At 47.3% G+C, this 12,560-nt stretch overlaps 1 long non-coding RNA gene across 1 annotated transcript; it reads left to right on the top strand.

The window, feature by feature from the left end:
- Positions 1 to 665: 665 nt before the first annotated feature.
- LOC140609292 (uncharacterized) lies at positions 666 to 9,666 on the top strand. The gene is made up of 3 exons (XR_012011188.1): positions 666 to 797; positions 893 to 1,080; positions 8,056 to 9,666. It is a non-coding gene; the product is annotated as an uncharacterized lncRNA (long non-coding RNA).
- The last annotated feature ends 2,894 nt before the right edge of the window (positions 9,667 to 12,560 follow it).

Here is a 12,560-nt window from a genome sequence, read left to right as displayed (position 1 = left end):
TATCATTCCTTTGCTTTATTTTACAATGGTATTGCCCATATGTGTACGCTTTGTATTATAATTTTTAGTTTTAATTTTGAAGTTCAGAAAAAGATACTATACTGGATATAGGCTTCTAGGACGTTTTTCCCCCATTTGCTATGTTACTAAGATTCACCATGTAGTTATGTGTGGTTCATTCATTTCTGCTGCTATAAAATATTCCACTTTGTAAAGATATCATAATTTATTTACCCATTCTTCATTCTGTGGGCTTTTGGGTTGTTTCCAAACAGTGCTGCTATGAGCATTCTTATTCGCATCCAGCCCCCATCACTTCTCATGGCTATTAAGACTGTGTTGTTTCTGGACATGTATTTTTGGGAATGTGATAATGATAATAATAATAACAACAACAATGTGATGGTCACAGCTGACATTTATCTGACATGTTACCTGTGATAAAGAACTTTCATCCCCCTGATCTAATCTGACAACTCCAGGCACAGGCTGGCCTATCACAAGATTGGGAAGTAGCCAAATCCATGGTGTCTGGATCTCATTGAGTGCATTATTCTGATCCACTTTAGGGCCTCAGGACTTAATTATCATTTCTGTCACTGTAAAAGCTAGTTTCATCACAATACATCACTCAAAATAGGTAGGACATTTTATGTCAGTGGGCATTTGAGGAAACAGGAATACACAAGCACCATCAGAGAGAGGCGAGGCCAAATGCCACCCAAAGCTCCTTTTCCCCTTCTCTAGCCAAAGGTTAGAGACTCCAGGGCCTAGGAGGCTCCAGGGCTGCCAGCGAGGTAGACTTCCTCCTAGTACCATCCACCAAGCAACCTTTCTCCCAGGATGTGAGCAAATCGCCCTTGACCCTTTCTTGGTTGTCTGTCTCTCCCAGTTCTCACGTCATCTCCTCTCCTGGGAGGCCAGGCTCGGCGGCAGAGTGCCAGCCATTCTCTGCTCCTTATCCCCATCACTGAATAATGAATACCAGCTAAGTGATGGGCTGGTGCCAGCGACCTCCTAGCAAATCTTCCCCCTGGAGTTTGGATCAATAACACTTAGCTGCTCCTTTTCAACTTGAAGGTAAGCAGCTGGAAACCCAGCCTGGGCCCTTCCCCTCAGGGAGATACTGTTCTGATAGCCCCCAAGCTCACAGGTTCCTGCTGGTCCCCAACTCCCCACGTGGTGTGGGTGCAAGAATGAAAGTGTGTCCACAAAGGACTGACCACCCCTCTGTCTGCAGCCCAAGTGCCCCATCTCCCATTAGAATGTGACTATTAAGCTCCATCTCCAGGAAAGGGAGATCTGACTTGGGTAGCCCACAGTGGCTAAGGGGAGACTGCTCTGGATCCATTGGGAGCTGTCCCCTAAGTTTGAGCTGCTTGGTTTGGAATTAGGGAGGAGGAGAGGGAAAGGGAGCCATTTACACAGACGGTCGATTCAATAGCCTTCACTGTGCTCTGTGGCTAGTCTAGGCACTGTGGGGACCAGTCTGGTGCTGAGAATCACTTCCTTTTTTTTTTTTTTTTTTTATTTATGATAGTCACAGAGAGAGAGAGAGGCAGAGACATAGGCAGAGGGAGAAGCAGGCTCCATGCACCGGGAGCCTGACGTGGGATTCGATCCCGGGTCTCCAGGATCGCGCCCTGGGCCAAAGGCAGGCGCCAAACCACTGCGCCACTCAGGGATCCCGAATCACTTCCTTTTGTCCTTGAGAGGTCATGTTGCAGAGCTGAAGGAATAAGAACAGCCAACAAGAAAGTGCTTCCTTTCTGCTAGGTTCTGCTCCGAGCCCTTGGCTTACAACTCTGAACCCTCACAGTAACACAGGTACATACTAGGGTCCCTACTTTGAAGATGGGGAAACTGAAGCACAGAAAGGTTAAGTGACTTTCCCAGGGTCACAAGGCTAGTGAGCAGAGGAGCCAGGGGTTGAAGACAGGCAGTCTAATTCTAGAGTATGTGGTCTACACCACTACACCAACCTACCTTCCATGACGCTCCACCACCTGGGCAAAAACAAAACACTCTGGCAGCTGTTCCTGACTCTGAATCCAGCTGCTATTTACCAGTGACGTGATGGGTAAATTTCTTAATCGCCCTCTTTCCCTGAGTCTCCTTTTCCTTATGTGAAAAATAGAGATGATACTATCTCAAAGAGCTGTTGCAAAAATAAAAATGAAATAAAGTACAGAGCAGATGTTCAATAGGTATTAGTCTCCTTACTGAGAGACTGGAGTCCCTTCATCCTCACTGCAAAGGGACATCCCCACTGTCTTCTGATCTTCGGCAGGAAAGCCCAAGTCACACTTCAGGGCCTAGTGTTACCTTCCTGGCCTGGCATCACAGCTTCTCCCTCTTTTGTGGTCTCTTGTGTCCAGGTTCCTCTTACTGACACTTTCCCAATACCTCAGCTCTCCTCAAGAACAGTGGCTGAGGGGCACCTGGGTGGTTTGGATGGGTAAGCATCTGACTTTTGATCTCAGCTCGGGTCATGATCTCTGGGTTGTGAGATCCAGCCGTGCATTGGGCTCCACACTGAGCATGGAGCCTGCTTGAGATTCCCTCTCTCCCTCTCCCTCTGACCCTCCCTGTCCCCACACGTGTACATGTTCTCTCTCTCAACAAAACAAAACAAAACAAAACACCCAGTGGCCCTAAACTATTCTCCTTCCTTGGTCATGCTGCCCTGCTATCCCATCAATCTCCCTGGCCACAGCCCATACCAACCTATGAAGACATCTGAGAATACTCTCCAACATCCAAGAAGGGCTTGATCACTGCTCTGCTGATGCACAGCTTAGATCTGTAGCCAAATGAGCCTTCGCAAAATGGCCCTCCTCCTTCACCTTGACTTAAATGTGTCAGTCACAGCAGACCTGGTATATGGTTATATAATGCCACATAACAAATCGTTCCAAAAATAAAGACTTAATACAACAGTAATCGTGTATTATCTCTTGGTTTTGGTGAGTAAGGAATTCAGATCGATATACAGAGGATGTTTTGACTCCATTCCATGATGCCTGGAATCTCAGTTGGGCAACTCGAAGGCTGGGAGGCTGGAATCACTTGAAGGCTTTACTAAGGCAAGAGGATCCATTCTCAAGGTGGTTCACACACATGACTGCCAAGAAAGTTCCTCTTCATATGAGTGGCTTCACAGGGCTTCCTGAGTGTTGTATTAGTCTGCTTGAGCTTCCACAGCAAAGTACCACATATTGGAGGCTTAACCAATAGAAACTCACTCTCTCACAATTATGGAAGCTAGAGATCCAACATCAAGGTATCATCTGGATTAGTTCTTTCTGAGGCCTCTGTCCTTGGCTATAGATGGTGCCTTCTCTCTGTGGCTGCACAAGATCTTCCCTCTGCACATCTGTGTCCTAATCTCCTCCTCTTAGAAGAAGTCATATTAGATAGGGTGCACACTAAAGACCTCCTTCCACCTTAAATACCTCTTTAAAGGCCCTATGTCCAAACACAGCTATGTTCTGAAGGGTTGCAAGTTAGGACTTCAACATATGAATGGGGGGGTGGGACACAGTTTGGCCCATAACAGGTGTCTGTGTGAATGGTGGCTGGCTTCCCACAGAATGGGTGATCCCAGAGACCATCCAAAGCTGCAATGACTTCTGTGGCCTAGGCTCAGAAGACACACCACATCATTTCTGGACTCTCCTACTGGTGACACAGATCAGTCTATTCGGTGTGAGAGGGGCTATGTAAAGACATGAATTCTAGGAGGCAAGGCTGTGTGGGGGACCACTCGGAGGCTAGCCACCACAACTGCACAAATAAAGGCCCTGTCCCTCATTATGACATAAGAAGAGGAGAGCCCTTGCATGAGAATAAGCTCCTAGGGAAGAGAGGGCCCAGCGGCACAAAGCCCCCTGCCCAGGACCATCAGGAAAGTGGGTCCAGAGAGGGAACATAGAGAAAGAATTGGAAGTGTCTCTCATACCATTATCTCTTGGGGAATAAAACTTCTTCCTCTCAGTGGAAACCTGGGGCTAACATCTCAGCTGTGAAGAGAGGCTCAGTTCTGGCCCCTGGTTTACCCCATAGGCTACACTGTATGTCTGGCACGAGCAGCATCAGCCAAGTCTCAAGTGGAGTGGACACTGCCAAGTGGACACAGATGAGTAAGATACAAAATGTTTGTGAGGAGCTATAATGTAGCCATGGCATAGAACAAGTGACAAAATAATAACAACTCACAAGTTAGATCGGGATTGTTCATTCCCAAAGCACACTAAAGCTTACTTACCATGGCCAGAGGTGTGACTTAAAAGCAGAGTCATGCTATTCTTTTTCTCTTATTTGGCTAATCTGCAAGAAAACATAATCACTGTCATCTAGCATCTGCTCCTGTTGACCACGGGGGTCAAGGATCTGTGTCTGGGACCCGGGATGATCTTCAGTTCATTTACTGAGTCCTCACTGGTTGTATGTCTGTGAAGATATGGGCAAAGCCTGAGATCAGCCCCAGCACAATCTTGACCCAGAAAGAGCCATTCAGCTCTGGTGGAGGCTGGCCTTCTTCAAGTAGATGTGGGCTTGTTACTGATCTGGCACTGGTATCATAAAACAGAGTTCTCTGTCCTGCCTTGGATCAGTGCTCCATGGGCCTGACAGTCTTTACCATCTCTCTTGTCATGTATTCCTGGGGCTTTACACTCAAAAGGCCAATTGTCCCCACCCATCACCTTCCTTCTAAGCTAAAACCACCTGGCCCAAGTTTTAAGGGATAATAGGGGAGAAGAGTTCATTCTACAGTGGTTCTTCCACTTCACCATAATCTCTGAACTTGGGGCACCTGGGAGGCTCAGTCAGTTAAGTGTACAACACTTGGTTTCAGCTCAGGTCATGATCTCAAGGTTGTGGGTTCAATCCAGGTGTCAGGCTCCATGCTCAGCAGGGAGTCTGCTTGATATTCTCTCCCCATCCCTCCTCCTCTGCCCCTCACCTCACTCATGTACTTGGACTCTCTTTCTCTCTCTCAAATAAATAAATAAATAAAAATCTTTAAAAAAAATCCTTGAGCTTGATTCAAAGTTCCCACATCTGCCCCACTCCTAGGAGAGAAAGGGGAGGATTCCTCAGCCCCAGCTGGCCACCTCCTCATTCACCTCATCCATCATCAGGACAGGTGAGCCCTTGAGAGAAGCCACAAGCAGGACAGGGGTAATTAGGATCCATTAAGGAGATGAGGCTGAGCTGCAGGAGGGACTATTCATTCCCCAGCCTCCTATTCTAAATGGGGCCATCAGCCATGCTGAGCTTGCTTCCTACCCTCCCCCCAACCAATTCCTGGAGAGGCTGAGGCGGCAGCAGCAGGGTAAATGAGGATCTTGAGGAAAGAGACCCAGATTTGAGGTGAGGAACCACAGGCCACATTCCAGCAGAGAGAGGAGAAGGCAAGGAGCAGAAAAGGGGAAACAGGACCCCCAAAGGGACCCAACCTAGGGGCTTGTTCCTAAGCCAAGGCCTCGTCATGAGAAACCACACTCTGTCATGGAAGCTGCTTTGGCACCACCCACATGGCCCAGTCCAGGGCCAGCCCTTGAAGCAGCAGAGAAGGCAGCTCCGGGTGCCTGGAGCTCTCATGGTGCTATCTGCAGAAGGCCCCTGCCAGAAAGCAAATGTGCTCCTTGAGAGGGGTTACAAATTAACCTCTCAGCAGTCTCATCAAGCACCTTCTTCCTGATTAATTTGTCAGACTGGCTGTGTCCCTGACAGAATGGCAATGCTCAATAGTGAGACTCAATTTTTTTTTTTATCAGATCAGAAAAATTGGGGGTGGGAGCAGTGGTAGATGGTAATGAGGTAGAATGCAGACAAAGGGCTCAATGTGAGAGGCACCAACTGGAGAGGGACCAAGATCCATGTTCCCCTTTCTCCCAAAGCCAGGCCTGACTCAGTTGGAGGAAGAACAGAGGCCATCATCCCAGATACTGGGACAACCCTGAAGAGGACCTATGGCCTACACACGTTCCCATGCCCTCCGCACACAGGGTCATGACTGATCTTCAATACTCCTGATCTCCAGACAGTGCTGATCACCAGAAGCCCTCAGAACTTTCAGCAATAGACCCTGATTGTCTTGTCCTGGCAGCCCCACCCTCTGGGGCAGTGAAGATGGACATGAGTAGCCACAGCCCAGAGGAAGGTGTGTGGGGAGAGAACAAAGATTACTAATCTGAGTTGTGGTGCTTTGCTATCCACGAATGGCTCCATTCCTGTGGTGGGGGCAGCAACATTTATTTCCATCTTGCCTCCAGGAAAAGGGGTCAGAGATGTTGAGTGGCATGCCCAAAGTAACACAGCCAGTAAATAGCAGAGTCTGGACCAAACCAGCCCCTATTTTTAGAAGAAACCCTAGTTCTTTCATATTAAGACCTGTTCTGGGCAGCCCGGGTGGCTCAGTGGTTCAGCACCGCCTTCAGCCTGGGGCGTGATCCTGGAGTCCCAGATCGAGTCCCATGTCAGGCCACCTGCATGGAGCCTGCTTCTCTCTCTGCCTGTGTCTCTGCCTCCCTCTCTCTCTCTCTCTCTCTCTCTCTCTCTTTCTGTGTGTGTGTGTGTCTCATGAATAAATAAATAAATATTTTTTAAAAAGACCTGTTCTATCATCTAAACTCCAGCAAATCATCCAAACATTCACAATCCAGTCTCTCCTTCTGAGTCTGAACTCTTTACTCACTCACATATTCATTCAGAAAACATTTCAGACCTGATAAGAGATGAATCCCACCTCTTGACACCCACATGCCATGCCTTCAGTGGTGGCACTCACCCTGTGGTGGGACAGCAAGCTGGCTGACACTGACTTAACCCAGACCACAGGGACACATGCACATAGAGTTGCTGAGGTGAAGTCCAGTGGATGAGGGCCCCAGACCAACACATTCTGTGGCATGAAATCTCTAAGAAGAGGCCAGAAACAAACCTCTTCCCCTTCAGTCATAGTTGAAACCCGTGTCTCTTATGTTAAAAAGCAGGAAGATGTGCATTGAAGATAATGCGGTGTTTTTAATGTAGGCACAAATGCAGTCTGAAATGTGTTTGTTGGGTCTTTAGCAGGATTTTTCTTTTTAAGGGCCAACGTCCCCCAATTCCATAATGTCTGGCCTGGCCAGGTCATGTCTGAAAGGAGCGGGCACACATCATGGTCAGAACCATGGTCAGCAGCATGAGCGCTCCCACTCCCTTCCCTGATTCCTGTCATCCAGGACCCTCTAGAAGGCACTTCTCAGCTTCCTCCTTCCCAGAGCCCCTATAAAGCAGAACTGAGTCAGACCTGAATCTTGGGTGCCTCTATCTGGCTGAGCCTCCTGCAGCATCCAAACAACCTTTGCCTTTCTTTGCTGACTTTAGTCAAGATAGCAGTTAAGCCCACATGAGACCAGGAGATGGAAGAGGCCAATTACTAATGTGCTTGGGGGGGGGGGGGGAGACATAAATAATTGTACAGAGGCATGATATTAAGTATAGAGGGACTAATAATTCAAACAGGCAGAAACTTCTGAATATACCATGAGGCTCCCCAAGGCTGAATGGCAGTGAATGGATGCACATTTGCATAATAGCTTTCTTGTTGTTCTCTCTGTTCTTTTGTTGCTGTAACTAATTGCTTTTAAGCACCCTATTATTTCCCCCATTCCTCTGAAAAGAAGGAGCCCCAGTAATCTATAAAATAGTGACTTTCACCAGCACGATGCTGTTATACATTTATAAATTTGGGAATATGAAAGGAGACAAAGCTCTTGATTGAGAAAGCACCAGGAACCTGCCCCTTTAGGAGTGGGTTGTGGGGGTTTCCTCCAGGTCTGGCTTCACACCCATACCACCTGCACAGCTGTCCCATGCTTAGAAGGACCCCATGATTAGAAAGGCCTGACACTTGATTTAAAGCTCTGCGGTCACTCTCCAGAACTTCTCACTTGTTTTTTGATTTTCTTTTTGTTTTGTTTTGTTTTGTTTTTTTTTAACAAGAAGCCTCTATTTTCATTTTAGCACTTGGCCCTGCAAATTATACATGTTTTCTTGATTCAGGTTTGGCCAGGATGGGACCTGACTCCAGCATCAAAGGAGACACCATGTGACAAAGCCTCCCAAAGGTCCATCCGTCACACCATCTCTGCCTCCTCTGGTATTCACAGCTCCCCAGCACCCTCCACAGCCATGACTCATAGAAGAGGGACAAATCCTATTACCTAGGACACAATCTGATGCCAAACTTCCTGACTTCAACTGACAATCTAGCCTGGCTACAAAGAGATAGAACAAAGAGAGGCACAGAGATTTTTGTGTGGATGGGGCTCTTAATAGCTGAAGTCACTTCCTTTGTGCAGAAGCTCTGAGTGAGTTGAGAGTGATTTTCCTGGTCCTAGGGACTCTAATGTGCTCATAAAAGGAGCATGGGACTGCCCTCATATGCTGCTCATTCCTGCTTCCTCCCTACTCCTCCACTGTTCCAGATAATCATCATTAATCCATTTCTCAACAAGCATTACTAGATTACTTTAGGCTGTCCTAGGCATTAGGGATACACTGGGGAGACATCAGTCTATATATTCATGGATCTTATGGTCTTACTACAAGTAAGACCCAAATGCCACATACATCTACATGCACACTCATACAGAGAAGACAAATTCCCACATTCCTGCCTCGGAAGTTGTTGTTATCCAACCTTGAATGTCTGCTCTTTCCTGCCAGCCCATGCCTAGCCTAGGAGATGTGTTCTCCAGAATCCAGGAGTCCTTCCCTGTCTAATTACATGTGGATCACTGCTCTGTGCACTCCACTGAGATGCCGCGATGCTGCATCCACCCGGGGGCTCAAGTGTTTCTGGGACTATCTGTGGTCTTTAGTTCTTCCCAGAATTGTAGGTTTCCTGGCTTGACAGGACGTTCAAATAGAGACCTGGGTTTGTTTTCCCTCGTGCTCTCATCACTGTTTCAGATATAGCAGGTACTATTTGCTGACCACACAGACCCTCTTCATTCTGGCCAGAGGATCCTAATTTGGCTTTCACAGTCATACTTTTCTCTGGGTCCATCTCCTAGGGAAAGGTGCCCTTATGTCTATCCTCCTTCCTCAGAAGGGCAAGGCATAGATCTTGGTCTACAGTGGTCCCATTCTCCTTCCATCATTGGGTTAAGAAGGGCCATGTGACCTAGTCTTGGCCAATGAGATGTGAGAGGAATGATGAAGGAGCATCATCAACAACAACAACAACAAAGTAGATTTTTAACTGATAGAGACTCCTATGAAGAAATGGTCCCTGATTACGTGTTGAATATACATTAACCAACCTGAAACTGCCCCACCTACTTCCAAGATTCTTGCTATATAAGTCAACAAATTTATGACTTAATACATCATTTACTTAAGATTCCTGTTCTTTGTAATTGAAAACATCATAACTATTTTTTATAGGGTTCTGCCTATCAGGTTCGCCTTGTGAGTATTCTCTAGATAAATGTTGGGCACAGAGTGGGCAGGCAGCAGGCACAGGAACTGAGCTCACTGGACTGTTTGTAAGGAATGTGAGTGGTCCAACACGGAAAGAATACAGGTGTCCAGGTGTTTCTGAGGTCCGGTTCTCATTCTGTCCCTGGTTGACTGACAGAATGGAATGTGGGAAACCAAGGTATTAAGGACGGAAATCTTGGTCTCAGTTGTATCACAAACTACAGAAACTCAATCTAGACCACCTAATTGGAACCAATCCCAAATAAAATTGGGACATAAGAAATCTTGTCTGTGGTGAACCACGATTATTCTGTATATAAATCTGCTCGACTCTTTGATGACAAGTTCATCCCAGGTAATTGTTCTCTGCCCCATTTTCTATAACCTATTTTACACTCAAGAAAGGAGCCTACCCACAAATAGGGATATTCACATTTTAATTCTGTCTAAAGACAATTTATAAAATTTATAGATATATCTATAGATATAAATAGAATATGTAGAAATTCTATAAAATTTGTAGAATGAACCTCTAATAGTAGAACTTCAGACCATATCAATTCTAGAGGGTATACTTTTCAGACAGAGTGATGTTCCTAAAATCCCACTGTATATAACCAATTTCTCCTGCTTGAAAGCAGGCCTCACTCTTGCCTTACTTTGCTGTGACAGCTAAGCTTATGTGAGCTGTCATGACTCGTTGCCCACACTCTGCCCTAAGGCAGATTTTTGATGACCCCACTGGCCAGTGAATACTTTTATTTGCCCCAACTAAAAAGGTCTTAGCAGGTGAAAGGGAAAGAAAGAGGGGGGAGAAGGCCTGCAGGCATGGGTCTCGCAGTGACCCACCCCTTATTCTAGGAGGCAGGAAGAAACAACAACAAATAACTTTAGGTAATGCAACACGGTGGCCAGAACACTCTGGGCTGCCCTCAGTGGGGTAAGGAAGCTCACAGATGTCACGGCCTCCTTCAGCGTTCCCCTGGCATCAGGGAAAGGAGGCCCGCTGGCTGCAGGTCTTAGGTGTCCTGCATTTCTACATCTCACTTACAGACAGCCCTGCCAAGAAAGTCCAGCCTCAAAACGACCCAGGAGAGGGGTTCACCAAAGAGGCCTAACTGTTGCCAGGGAGACAGGAGAATGGTGAGGGAGGGACACAGGCTCCTCTGCCCACTGTTAAGCCTTCACAGTACCAGGAAGGGAGGGCGGGAGTGGGGAGAAAAGCTCAGGCGAGAGAAGCAGGTCATCACCTTCTAAGCACAAGTCCCTGCGAGGAGGCTTCTCCTCTAAGTGTCTACCCAGTTGATCTCGGTAGCCTTTCCCCAAAGTGCTGCTCTGCTCTTCATCCTGCATTTAGGCTCAGTGCAGCTTATAAAGTGTCTTTAAAGAAAGGGAAACCAAGACTTCAGGCAGTGGTTCTCCTGGAGCAAGTCTGAACTTCAGAGAGGAGCTGGGCTCCCGTCGGGCTGGCAGACTGTCCTAATGAATCTGCCAGTTGCCCAGTCCATCGGTCACTTTTAGAGAACATGGAGCATTCGGGAAGGGCATGGCGAGTAGGTACCCAAGGCTAACAGACCAGATGACGGCAGCAGTCATCCTGTCCACACACAGATGAGAGGAAGACAGCATAAAGACAGACCCTGTTCCAAATGCCCTGCAGGCCACACATCTGAGGACCCTGTGGAAAAGGTGCAAGAAGCTGAAGGCAGGGTGGATTCTTTTTTCTGTAGTGAGCCAGAGGGCCACACCATGACCAAATGCACCTGCATGCTCCCCAAATGCAGTGGGACCTCTTGCCCTGGAGCTGAAGCTGCCACGATGCATCCCTTTGCAGGGCTACCTCAGGGAGTTGCATTCCCTATTTTGGCCCCACTACACTGGATCCCTTTGGCTCCCTGCACAGTCCCTATAGATCCCTGAGGCCTCTGGGAGCTGTGGGCCACAGCTGTCTCCCACCCCCAACTTAAGGCATCTGGTGGTTCCTAATCTCTAAGCAGCATCATTTTAAAGTAGAAAGATCCCAGTTCACATGCCTCCAGTTCTGTAGCTTTCAAGAAATACCTAAACACGTTGGAATAAAACTGTGCTATCCAATAAAACCTCCTGCAATGATAGAAATGTTCCACACCCAGTGCTGTTTAGTACCTAGCCACCAGCCACACAGGGAGCTGCAAGTGACTAAAGAACTGAATTTTTAGCTTTAATTTTAATGAGTCAAATCTTTTTTTTTTTAAGATTTTATTTATTTATTTATTTATTTATTTATTTATTTATTTATTTTATTTATTTATTTATGAGAGACGGAGAAAGAGAGGGAGAGACAGGCAGAGGGAGAAGCAGGCTCCATGCAGAGAGCCCGACGTGGGACTCCATCCCAGGACTCCAGGATTACGCCCTGGGCCTTAAGGCAGGCGCTCAACCACTGAGCCACCCAGGCATCCCTAACGAGTCAAATCTAAATTTAAAGAGCCACGTGTGACCAATGGCTACCCTCCTGGACAGGGCAAGAAAAGTCGAGGCCTCCCATAGCCAGTAGCAGCAGATACCAAGTAACAGGGGAATAATGTGCTACCCCCACCCTAAGAGGAAAACACCAAGGAAAGACAGCTTCTTGAGGGAATCAAAAGTCCCTCTCCAGTAAGTGCCCTTCTCCTGCTAAAACTTCCAAGCCTCAGTGAGTTACACGAAGCCAGAAACACAGAAAAAAAGAAATGCCTGCACATCCGTGTCAGCTGAACAAGCAGGGAGAGTGGGCACGGGGCTGGGGAAACACACTCAGCAGGTCTGCAGAACAGAGAGCTGGAACCCTGTCATTTTCCACTTAAGCCCCGCAGGCATTTGATGCTGTGAGAAAGAGGAAGATAACAATTAAACCCCAGCGTGCACAGACTTTGGGGTGTAGGATAAATTGAAACTTTGCCAGCCCTCTGTTTTGGGGGCCCCTGCTGTGGGGCCATCTCACAGGTCAAAACTTCCCTGTAATAAGATCCTTCTGGTTTTTCAAAGTGCCTGGGTGGATCCAAGTGGGGCTTTTCTTCTCTCACAGCAAGTCAAGGTAAAACAAGGTCCTAGCGCATTCA

This window comes from Canis lupus, chromosome 18, assembly GCF_048164855.1.
Source record: "Canis lupus baileyi chromosome 18, mCanLup2.hap1, whole genome shotgun sequence".
Lineage (NCBI taxonomy): Eukaryota > Metazoa > Chordata > Mammalia > Carnivora > Canidae > Canis > Canis lupus.
Note: the sequence above shows the minus strand (reverse complement) of the source record. Positions and strands in the feature narration are given on the sequence as shown.